The sequence below is a fragment of the Gavialis gangeticus genome, unplaced genomic scaffold (genome assembly GCF_001723915.1).
Source record: "Gavialis gangeticus isolate Ggan-Ray unplaced genomic scaffold, GavGan_comp1, whole genome shotgun sequence".
Lineage (NCBI taxonomy): Eukaryota > Metazoa > Chordata > Crocodylia > Gavialidae > Gavialis > Gavialis gangeticus.
The window spans coordinates 61,316,778-61,329,182 of NW_017729031.1; the positions used below are offsets into that span (position 1 = coordinate 61,316,778).

Below are 12,405 nucleotides of genomic sequence, written 5' to 3' on the forward strand. Positions count from 1 at the left end.
GCAGACACAGTGACAGAGGGCTGGAGACACGGTGGGCAGGGCAGCCATGGGGGCGGGGGGGCTGGGACAGCAGGGAGAGGCCAGGGGGGCTCATGCAGAGCCCCCCAAACAGCATGGGGCAGTGGGGGGAGTGGGGGGCAGTGAGGGGCAGCAGAGATCCCCCCCAACCTGGCAGCACCTGGTGAGCTGGGGCTTTGTTTTCTAAGTGCCAGGAGCTGGGGAGGGAGGAGCAGCCATTGCCAGGCTAGGAAAGCGGGCAGGGGACGGGCCTGGCCTGCCTGATTTGGAGATTCAGGACAGTGATTTAAATTACTGAATTGAATCACTGTCCCCCGAATTGGCTGAATCCAAATCTGAAGTGAATACTAGCTGTTTCACACAGGCCTAGTACCAATGCCATCTACCAAGTAGGCCCTGATTTTGCATGTAGGGCCAACTCCTATTTCAGCTCTATGCAATTAAGCAGCACTTACATCCCTGCAAGAGTACCATTTTTGGCACTGTGTCAGAATTTAGAATTTATTTTCATGTGTGGCAGACTAGGTCCATGCATAATTACCTGAAGTAGAATGGTGGCAGAAAAGCATCCTTCTGAATTTTAACTCAGTTAGTAAGGCACTCATATAGGGTATGGAAAACCCTGGTTCTGGGTCCCCCCTCACCCAAAGGGTCTTGAACCTCCATCTCTCACTTGTGGTTTTTCTTCAACCAAGGTTTTGGTGATTATGTGGAATTATGTGCATTTCTGTGCAATTGCCTTCCACCTGACAGTCTACTTGGCTACTACCACAGGGCAAATGTAGCTATGCTGGTGAAAGCAGTATTTAAACCGCCTGAGTGCCAAATGTTGCACTTATGCAGTAAAGGCCCTGCTACAGATTCAAATTAAAACTGGATAGAAACCAGCTATAGAATTTTTACCCATTTTCAAACACTAACATTATAGTTGGTTGGCTCTTCTTATAGCTGGATAGACATTTTTATTGTGTGATAATTACTTTGCATGTGTGGCTGATCTAAATTTATTGGATGATTAACCAGTTAATTGTGTTATATATGTAATATGTAGCAGGGCCCTTATATACATGCCACTTAGATATGAAAAGGCAAAATAGAATTCTTCTTGGCCCATAGTACTGTGTTTTCATGTTCTTATTTAAAGCCATATGCCTAGATGAAAAAATATCATGGGCCAAATGTGTGTGTATTGCAATGTACATAATATAAGCAAAAGGGCTTGTTATATATGAAGTATGTTTTATTAATCAATATAGCAGGTGCAATTCCAGAAAAAGAAAATCAAGTAACTCATGGGAGAAGCTGTGTATATTCTGAAATGGTAAAGAAATTCTATATTTTTCCTAGAAACACATTAATTTAAAAAATGTTCTTCCATGTACAGTCAGAGACAATAAATCCAAGAACATTACAACAGTACATAAAAAGTTTAAACTAGATGGACCATATGATCTAATAGGTATTTTCCAACTCTAGCTTCAGTAATTCAACAAAGCTATTAAATTGCATTCTGGAGAATAATCTTTTGTAGTTTAAGAAACAATTACAGCTTACAATTATACAATAAGTATATACAGCAAACAAACACAGTAGTTAATTTATCTTACAAATTGCACTTGCATCTACTTCTACTTGCTTCTATTTCATTTGATTCACAGTAGGTACCTTATATATTCCTTGTAAACAACACATGGCAAAGATCCCTGAGTGAAGCTTTGTATTTTAAAATAGTGCTGTGAATGAATTATTAGTATCTAAGAGACCTGCTTCAATCTTTTCCAAGTTTTGAAAAAATTACCTACATCCTCTAGCTGTATACATCCCATTTAAAAGTACTTTGTAATATATGTAGACACAGATTAAAACATACATCTCTCAGAATTTTATGAGATCTGCTTATACGGATACTTTGAGGGTTTATTTAAAATGTATTTTGAACCTTCTGAAAACAAAAGAACACTTATAACTGAAAATGCTTTAAAAAAATCTAAAATAACACATAGGGAAATTATCTGTGGAATTCAACAGAGCCAGGAAAGTAAACAGATTATTAATGTAATTACATTTTAGTTTGATGTCTGCATCTCAATACTGTTTTGTAAAGTGCCTCCAATTTATTCCTTTCATTTCCCAATCCCCCCCACCCCTTTTCTTTTTTTACCCAAGACACCAGATTCTTTTTTAATACTATACTGTACTGGGTATGTAAAAGCATATGGAGATGTATATGTGCACAGCTTAAAAATGCAATTCATAACTGGATTCTCTTTGAACTATTGAATACAATCAGGGCAATGTGAAATGAGATCTATTGTCACAGAAATCTTTCAAGTTTAGGAATGCAGATGACATTGTCATTTCTTGGGGAAGGTGAGCTCACATTAGGCAGACTTTAGCTACCATTCACTTAATGCAGGTTTGCGGTGAAGGCTGCCCAAGTCATAAAGTTCATAATCACACTCTCATAAGGGTATGTCCATTCCTAGCATCAAGTGTGATATTAGTTATCATTACATTTATCTCTCATCAATAGGGTTAGAGCACTGCAATCTCCTACTTATGGGGGAAAGTCCTCTAAGGCAGAAGATAGGTTGCCTAGAATGAGTGAATGAGTTGAATCTCAGTGGGTATATCTATACATGCAAAAGATCCAAGAGCAGTAACTACTCAAGAGTAAATGCTCCTAGGCATGCATCTAAATATGCAGGGAAGCAGGAGCAGATTTGCTGCTCCTAGCAACAAATCTGCTCCCGTGTCCTGTGGCCCTGCAACAGGTCCCTACCACCACCAGGGAAGCTGGAAGTTCTGGCTGCTGCTGCCTGTGGCCAGCAGGCATCTTTAGAAGGCAGACCCGCACACTGCTGCCTGGCCAGCCACCTTTCTGGCTGGGAGCAGCATGCAGAGTGCAAAGACAGCACGTGGCGGCTCTCTCACCACAGCCTCTGCCTCACCACACCATGGCTACTTCAGTTGCTGCCCTTGGCAGTGACGGCCAGTGTTCCAGGCTCCTGCTGCCTATGTTGCTGGCCCTGCTGGCCCACCACGGCAACCACCATCTGGCCCAGGGCCACCTGGGCTCTGCAGGCTCCCCCACATGCAATGACCACCTGGTGAGTCACAATGCATCGTCCCAGGTCCTACGCCACCATGAAGATGCTGCCAGGACCCCAGCAGGGATGGTGATGACATGCTTCTGGACGCCACTGCCAGAGCCATCCACACCCTCCTGGACCTCCAGTCCCACTGCCTCTGGGGCCACCTGGCCAGCCAGAACCAGTGGCTGCACATTGTCCAGACCACCTGGGATGATGAACAGTGGCTGGAGACATATCAGATGATCTGGGCCACCTTCCAGGACCTCCTGGAGCATCTCTGACTGCAACTGAAGTGGCAGGACACTACCATACAGTAGTCCCTCCCTGCAGAAACCTGGCTGGCCATTGCCCTGCTCAAGCTGGCCATGCTCACTGGCCTCTGCTATATTGGCTACCTATTCAGCATGGGCAAGGCCACCACCAGGGAGGCCATCCTGGAGGTGTGCAGTGCCCTCCAGGATGTGCTGGGGCATACTGTGTTCCATGTGTATGACCCCCTGGTGGTGGTGGTGGGGTTCCATGCCCTGAGATTCCCTCAGTGCATTGGGACCCTGGACGGGACCCACATCCCCATCACCTGCCTGCTCCATGGCAACTGCCCTTACTACAGCCAGGAGAGAAAGGTGGGGGGGAGCTTCCATCTGTCATGCTCCAAGCCATCATCAACCACCTTCATGAATCTGAGTGCTGGCTGGGCGAGCAGTTTCCACAATGCCCACATGTTTCAGAATTCCATCCTGCCACCCCTGGTGCAGAGCAGGAATTTCATTCCAGGGGTACTGGTCCTTCAGCTGGGTGCAGTGTGGTCCCTCCCCTCCTCACTGGGGACCTCACCTAACCACTTCTTCCCTGGCTCATGCAACCCTAGACTGGCTAGCTGGACCCCGCCAGGCCCACTTCAACCAGCGCGTGGGGCAGACCTGTTCCCTCATGGAGTATGCCTCTGGCCAGATGAAGAGATACTGGTGCACCCTCACACCCACCTCAAGTTCACTGAGGCCAACTTACCTCGGGTCATTGTTGCAGCCTATCTGCTGCATAACATATGCGAGGCCTGGGGGGAACTGTTTTGTGAAGCCTGGGTGGAGAAGATGCAGTGGGCAGAGGATGCCTGGCAATGGGAGCACCAGCTGTGGTGGCAGTGACAGTGGTGGGCTCACCCCGCCAAGGCCCTGGGCGAGTTGCACACCCACCAGTGGGGGCCAAGGCACTGGGTATGAGAGGCGCTGGTCGACCACCTCTTCCTCCACTCCCTGCCTGGACAGCCGCCCATGGACCCCTGCCCCACCACACACCCCCAGCACCATGCACATTGTGGATAGTTCTCATACAAGCCATATATTCCCCTCACAGAAACAGACCCCCTTCTTCCCCCACAAGAGGCCATCCTACATCCCTCTATCCCTACAGCACCCCTATACCATCCACCCCACCCACTACCAATAAAATACCCTCTTCCCCATGCAAACTATTTCTATTGTTGTGGTTGTGCATTCCCTCCTAGGGTGGGGGGCCATGGGATGGGAACAGAGCCTGGGGACAGATGCACAGCATCTGGCCTTTGGCCATGCACCTGTTGGTGAGTACATCATGGAGAACCCAATGGCCAGGGGGCTCAGCCAGGGTCAATGGCAGCCACTGCTTTCTCAGCACACCCATCTCCCCCTCCAGCAGCTAGTGGCCAGAGCCAGAAGGGCCCATGCCTAATGCTGGCCCTGCTGCAGGTAGCTCCTGCTCCTTGGCCATGTGGAACTGGGGCAAGTGGTAGGGCTGGGAGGAGGCTGGGTGGTGGGGGACCCAGGGTGGGAGCTGGAACTGACACTCCTGGCCAGTGAAGGTGGTGCTGGACTTCCACCCAGGTCCACAGGGAAGCCTGCTGCTGAGCAGCAGGTGGCTGCCAGGGAGCACGTGGGGTTGCAGTTGGGGGCAGGGCAGTGAGTGTCATGAAGGCAACTGACAGAGCCAGGATGGTGTCCAGCACCCAGCAGTCCTCCTCTATTGCCTCCACTGCCCTGGCCACAAGCACAGCCTGCTGCTCCAGAGCCTTTATGTGGTGCTTCTCCAGGACTAGGAACCTCACCCTGAACTCTCAGTCTGCCTGTTCCCCTTCCTCCTCATGGGCTGCATCCTCTGCCTGACAAGCATCCTGCTGGGCGATGTCCTCTCCACACCATGCCTACTTCTGGGCAACATCTTCCATCTGTCATGCCTATGAGTCTGTCAAATGCTCCTTGTATACCATCACCACTCAGTTCAGCAGGAGGGTTCAGTCCTGGCCTTTCTCTGGTAGAGCTGGTGCATTTGCAGGGCACCAGCTGAGGCTGGTAGTGACCTTGAGTTGCCATCCACCTGCCAACTGCTGTCTCTCCCACACATTCAGTTGCAGGACCTACAGAGCCATGAGAAGAAGCTGTTTGTGAGAGTTTGCAACATTTCTAAGATAAGATGCTCTGTACCAGGGGGCCATGGTCTGGTCTCCGGTCTGGGAGTATGCATTTATGGGTGTCCACAGATCATAGTAAATCAGCCAGGCAGGCCTGGACCCAGGCGGTTGCTGGTTAAGTCCCCCTCACTGCTTATTCCTCATGGGCCAGTGGGCTGCTGGGTGCTTTCTGCAGGCAGCCTTTCTCCCCATTCCCAGGCTAGGACAGGCCTGGCCCCACCTACTGCCACAGCTCCACAGCCACCCCCACTCCTTCTCCTGCAGGCCAGACTGTCTGCTGTGCTGCCACCAAGCCCACGACACCTGTCCTCAGAGGGTGTGGGGCTCCAGGATGACTGGGATGCCTCTCTAGGGAGGCACCTTGGGGCCTGCCCCCACCATGCTGGTGCTGCGCCTTGAGTATCTCAGGTGCAGTGCAAGAAGCATGGACCAGGCGGTGCCCATCTGCTGCAGATGGCCATGGTGCCCTGGGTGCCCCTGAACACTTGGCATGGGACCCTGAGCATTGATGGTGCAGTGGGCAAGCCCACACTGCCCTGCAACTTCTTCTGCTGCCTGGAAGGCTACCTATGGCTGCATTACATATCCCTGACCCCTACAGCCAAGGAGGACATTGATGATGGCATCAACACATCCCTCAGCATGTGAGAGGCCCATGTCTGCCTAGCTGTGGGGACACAGCATTCTTCAAGTTTTGCACCATCTCCTGCCTCCCTGCGTGCTGTGGGTGGGGAACTCAGGGGCCAGGGAAGTATGCCTGGGCCAGGCAGGGAGTGGAGGCAGGGACTGGGGGTGGGGCAGAGGCAGGCACCAGGGCAGGGAGGGCCCTCCCCCTAGTGTGGGGCTTACCAAGTGAGCAGGGCTGCCGTGCCCAGCAGTTTAGGTCGGTCCCTGATGGCAGTGATGGTGTGCGGCTTCCAGAGGTGTCCTGAGTCAGAGGGGTGCAGCATCCAGATGCCTGGGCAGGGGCACCCTTTGGGAAGAACCTGGAGCTGCTGGTGGCCAGTGATGCCATGGCCAGTCTAGTCTTGTGGGCAGGGCTGAGGCCACGGAGCTGGCAGGGCAGGTGCTGGTCCAGGGTCCCAGAGCTGCTGGATGACACTGGGGGTGAGAAGCCTGGCAGGATGGGCTGCTGGCAGCCTGAGGGGCCCTCCACTGGTGACATGTCACCATGGATGCCAGGCTGTAGCAGAGGCTCAGGCAGGCTGCCTGTGCTCAAGTACACAGCATGGCTATGGCCAGGGTCCTAGGGCATGAGAATGTTGTCCAGTTGCCGCATAAAGGGCATGGATTTGCAGGAAGTCCCCGACTGATGGTTGTGGTTGGTGATGGTGACCTGCTGTGCCCAGAAGGTCTTGACCTTTATGAGGCATTGGTGTGCTGACCAGTCATGCCTATGTGTCTGCAAATGGCCTGACAGCTCCTCATAAATATAGGCACTGGAGTCCCTGCCCCACATGAACTGCCTGAGCAACTCAGCCTCGCCCCACAGTGCAATCAGTTCTGTAGTCTCCTGGGACCAGCTGGGACCCTGGGTGGTGGTGTGTGGCATCAGGAAGGATGCCAGTGTGGATCTCACGACAGCTCACTAGGCCTCTGTGCAGCTGTCCCAGTGCTGCTGGGCCTGGGCAGCTGCCTGCAGCACCCATCACTGGGGCACAGCATAGAACTGGCAGCTGTGTGGTTAGGTGGTGCCAGACAGCAGCTGCAGGGTCCAGGTAGGCTGCTGTGGGTCACCTGCACCCAGGTTCTGCCCTCAATGGCCAGAAGCTGGTTGCAGCTGGGCCTGGGTGCTGCCAGGCCTGGCAGGTACCTGAAGCACCCTGCATATCTGGTTGGCACAGCCCTGGTAGTTGTGCAGCACTGCTGTGCCAGGGAGCGGCACTGGGCAGTGCTGCTGCAGGTGCCCTGTGGCTTGTGCTGGGGGAAGCAGTGGCCAGCTGTGGCCACAGGTTGCCTACATGTGCCCCAGAGCTGCAGCATGGCCACAGGCTTTTAAGGGCCTGGGGCTGGGGCTGGCATACAGCCAGCCCAGCCCTGGGGCAGGAGAGGCTTCTAGCAGTGGACCCTAGAGCAGAGCTGTTACTATTCATGAGCAAATGTGCTACTCCTAAAGCAGCTCCAGAGCAATCTATTTTTGCAGTGCTACAGACTTTGCAACATTACAGAAATGATGTGTGTCAACAGCCTAAGAAACATTAGGTTATTGACTAACACGCTTGGTATACAGTACCAATTAAATTTGAAGTCAAAAGCATTTTGGCCAGTCCACTGGAATCATGGTGTATTATATAACATGATAAACAAGTCTGTCTTCTTTGATTTGTTAACTTGGAATTTTAAACAGCTGTTTCAGCTAACCCCCTTCACTGTCCAATCAAAAACTTGTCTCCCTTGTTTAGTGGTGCTTTTGACCTAGGATAGCTGGCTTGGCTGCAGTTAGTAGGCTAAAACTGGAACGAGGACCTTAACTCAGGTGTATCTACCTGCTTTGCTGTGGGGGATGCAGGCTATATTACCTCAAATGCCTTTTCACATTTTCTACCATGTGCTCATATGAGTTTATCCACAATTCACTGGGAAAGAATTATAAGGAAGTCCAGTTTACTGAAGTACGAAGTGCCAAAGGGATAATGCCACAGAAATCCTAGGACTACACAGGGACATGTACAGCTCCTGTGTGTACAGTTACTCAAGTGTGACTGCTCACCCTTGGCCTATGTTAACCCAGCCTCTCAAAACCTAGCTTCTCCAATGGAAAAACCAATAAAGGCAATAACTTCTGCATTTCTATTCTGGCTTTGAAAATGAATTCACTGTTATCTTAATTCTCTGCACCTGTTCTTCTCTATAAAGGGACCAGCAATATTTTTTTCTTTACAGGAGGGCTGGGAAAATTTATTACTTAATATCTATAAATAACCCTGAAAAAGAAAATTGCCATTTATTGTTATTATTTTCAATCACAATTTGATGGCAATTTGTAAAACAAAAAAAATTGCCCTTAATGCAATCTCAGGTTTCATAAGGGAAGGATGTCTGAGAGGTACAGCTTTGCATTAAATGCACTAACTCAGAATTTGTGCTGAGTTTGTTTCTGAGAATTCAGCATACTACTTGGGAGGTTTGCCATTTGTATTGGATTTGAAACAAGGGGCAGAACTAGCAGAGAAAGGAAGTTTCTGAAAATCTAAGAAAAAACTGACTAATTCTATCTCTACATCCACCATAAATTTAATCTAACTTTACCAATTTACAGCATGTAGTTTGACTTTCATGAGCTAAACTACAGAAGGCATATTTTTACACAGATGAGCTAGTCTCAAACAATATATCCATATTCACCATAAACTGGTTTTTGCTTAGCATCAATTGCATAGATTTTTCTAACCTATGTAATGTATCTGACCATTTATTAGGGCTGTGCGAAATTTCAGCAGCCATTTCATTTCAGAGGTGTTTTGGACAATTTTGGCACCCGAAACACTGACTCCAAATTGAAATGGAAGGCTCCAAAACTTTTTGGAAATGTTTCAGAGAATTTTGGAGTTTTGGAGCTGGGCTTGCAGGGAAACAAAAACTAAGAAGAGGGAGGGGAAAGAGGAGGGTTATTGCTCTGATATTGACATCTAGCTCCCAGTTCAATTCTCCAGATCTCTGACCACTTCCCCCAGTTCTTCCTGGGGGGTGCAGGCCCCCAATCTGCACACAGGGTTTCAGCACACTGCCACTGCAGGCTGGGGCCAGCAGCAGCTGCTCAGCACAACTCACACCGAGTGCTGGGAAGACTGTGGTGCTACCGCTGGCCCCAGCCTGCAGCTGTAGCCTGCTGAAACTCAGCACACAGATTTGGGGGCCCACGCCTCCCAGGAAGAGCTGGGGAATTGAACTTGGAGCTGGGGAATTGAACCGGGCCTGGGGAATCGAACCAGGGGCTGGGGAATCCATGCTGCATGACTTGGCTCTGCAGGGAGCAGAGCTCCATGCCGGGGTCTCCTTGCTGCTGCTGCCCACCCCATGCAGCCCCACGTCTAATTTTAATTTATCAGTAAAAATAAGGTTCTGAGGATATATATATCACCATGCTGGGGAGTCTTAAGACTAAGCGGGTTAACAGTGGGTGCATCTTCATGAAACATTTACTGTGCAGAAGACTAACTAGCTCTGCAGGAAATGTCTCACATCTACATGTGTCCCCCTATTAGGCTGAAGTAAATTCCCTTGTGTTAGCAGACCTGCTGATTCTGTGGTTGTCACTTCCTGAGCTTGCACTGGTGATTGCCCGTCCCCCAGTGATCTTAGTTTAAAGTCCCATCGAGCAGATCAGCCATTCTGGCCGAGAAAACCTTCTTGCCCATCAGAGTTAGGTGGAGACTGTCCCTTCCCAACAAACTGCTGCCTCTCTCTCTAAGGTGTGGACTGTGATTGAAAAAGCTGAAGGTTTTGTGATGACACCAACGCTGCAGTCTTCTGTTGACTTCTTCAATACATCTCTCCCTCCTGTGCCCATGACCCATAACCAGGAGGATTGAGGAGAAAACTACCTGCACTGCCAATCCTCTAAGCCCAGCCCCCAGACCCCTGTAGTCACTCATGACCCAGCTGGGATTGCTCCAAGCGGTGTCATTTGTGCCCACATGGATGAGGAGCATGAGGTAGTGGTCAGAGGGCCAGATAAGTTTAGAGATCCTCTGAGCTACATTCTGGATACAGGCCCCTGGGAGGCAGCAGACCTATTGAGACCAGCTCTCAACTAAGGGGTCAGGGTGGCAGATTGCTCCCTCTGTCCCCCTTAAGATGGAGTCCTCCATAAAGACCACTCTGTATTTCTTCTTAGGGGTGGTTGCTGGTTGTCTTCCTTCCTCAAGTGCTGGAGCTGGTGCCTCTGCTGGCTCTACTTGTTCTGCTGATGTTGCAAGGAGTTTGTATCTCTTGTAAAGTTCCAGGGGGGTGATGACCCTGTTGCAGCATGCCTCTGGGGCTGGAGACAACCTTTGTCCAAGTGGCCCCTGGCTTGGCTTCGTGGTAGCTCCACTTGTCCACCCTCATCCTGCCAGTCATCCTTGCTCTTTCCTCTTCATTTTTCTGGTGAAGAGCCTGGCAGTAGGCATCAATCTCCTCTTCACCATCCCTGATGGTATGCAGCCTCTGCACAGCAGCCTGGAGCTCCCTTATTTGGCATCCTAGAGACTGTATTGTGGCACACACCCCACAACGGGAAGTGTCTTTGCTCCTGTTCTCAGGTGCCTGCATACATGCTGGGCAGCCCTTACAGCTGGGAACCAGGGCCTCCATCTGGGTGGAAGCCTGAACCATGGCCTCTGTCTGGGTGGAGGCCTCAGAGGCTGAAGCTCCAGCTTCAGGGGGAATCCTTGGTGTGCGACACGTCCCCAACATTGCACAGGTAGTAGTCCGGGCTACTGCTGTGTCAACACTTCTCTTCAGGCTCACCACCTAGAGTCTCATGCCCCTCCTGCTCGAACTCCCGTGCTAACTCATGTGCCAGGCCCAGAGAATGCCTGTTTCTGCACTCTGTTCGCATGGCTTCCTGGGGGGCTGGGCTAAGTAGGAGCTGGGAGGGGAGGGCATGACCGTTCTCAGCTCCACTCAGCTGCCTCCCACCACTGCTCCTGCCCACCCACTGTGGTCCCTGCTTACCTCCTGGCTCTGCACTGGGTGGTTGGGGACCGCTGGAGGGTCCACTGGGGGTCTTCTGCTCTTGGGGACACAATGGGCTTCCACCCATGTCTCTCCGCTGAGAGCTGTTCCCAACTTAAATTTTATCATAATTTAAGTTTTATAATCAAGCATCTTGCATGGACTTGTGCTGCTCTAACAAAAATATAATAATTCTTGGGAAAAACTAGGATGGAGGGGTTATGGTATTGCTTTGAGCTAGTCTCTTTATCGTTTTGGATACAGGTCTTGTATTCAAAGGAGATAGTGTTCCACAGATCTATATATGGTATCAGCAGCAAATGAGACTAAACCACAAATATCAGAATCAATAAATTCCCAGATCTTAGAGTTAAAAATCCTGGCCTCAATTAAGGCAATCACTAAATTCCTATTAAACTCAATGGGGCCAAAATTTCACCCAAGGTAACTAGCACAGGATCATTGAGTAAAAATGACTGAGCTGTGTTTAATAATTTAACAATGTTCAGACCCAAAGACGGTTGCCTTTGGAGGGAAATGAAATACATGTTGATCTTTATGAAAAAAGCATTTTTCAGAAAGTGATGAAAAAATTGGAGTCAAAGACTCAAAAATAATTCTATGCAAAAGTTTAGGTGCTCTAATAATTTTCTGAATTAAGTAAAAGTGTGTGGGTTCATCTCCAAATTATCCAAGTTGTAAACATGTTCCTTTTTCACTCTCACTGACAGCAGTAGCAGGGCCCCTGGGGAGTGAGCTTTTGGAAAATCAGAAAGAACACAGAAGGAGCAAAAGTAGATTGTGTTTAGATAGTTCTTCCATAAACCATGGCAGTTCTGGTGCATTAGCCACCGCTGGAGGTACCCTGCTAGACTTGTGCATACTGCACATCAGGGTTTGTAGAGCCTCCTGCTGTGTCAGATATTAAAAATGGCAAAGTCAATGTCCCTGTTTGAAATCTTTCAGACAGCAATGGTCAAACTTCTTACCCTCCCCTTCTCCCCTTCTGTTGCACTCACAGTCCTGTACGCTGGCATTCTTTCAAGAGTATGAAACTATCAGCCATCTTACTGTGTGAAGATTAGCAGAAAAAAATGGGTTGCATTCATGTGGGTAAAGATGTGATAACAGAGCCTTTAAATCATCCAGCTATAAACATTTATTCTTATGTCAGTTAAATTGCTGCTAATG

General features: G+C 49.6%; 1 protein-coding gene across 1 annotated transcript in view; it reads right to left on the reverse strand.

Moving 5' to 3' along the window:
• The window catches only part of CCDC141 (coiled-coil domain containing 141), a 238,619-nt gene that overhangs the window by 141,918 nt on the left and 84,296 nt on the right, over positions 1-12,405 (reverse strand). The gene's annotated exons all lie outside the window — the stretch shown is intronic.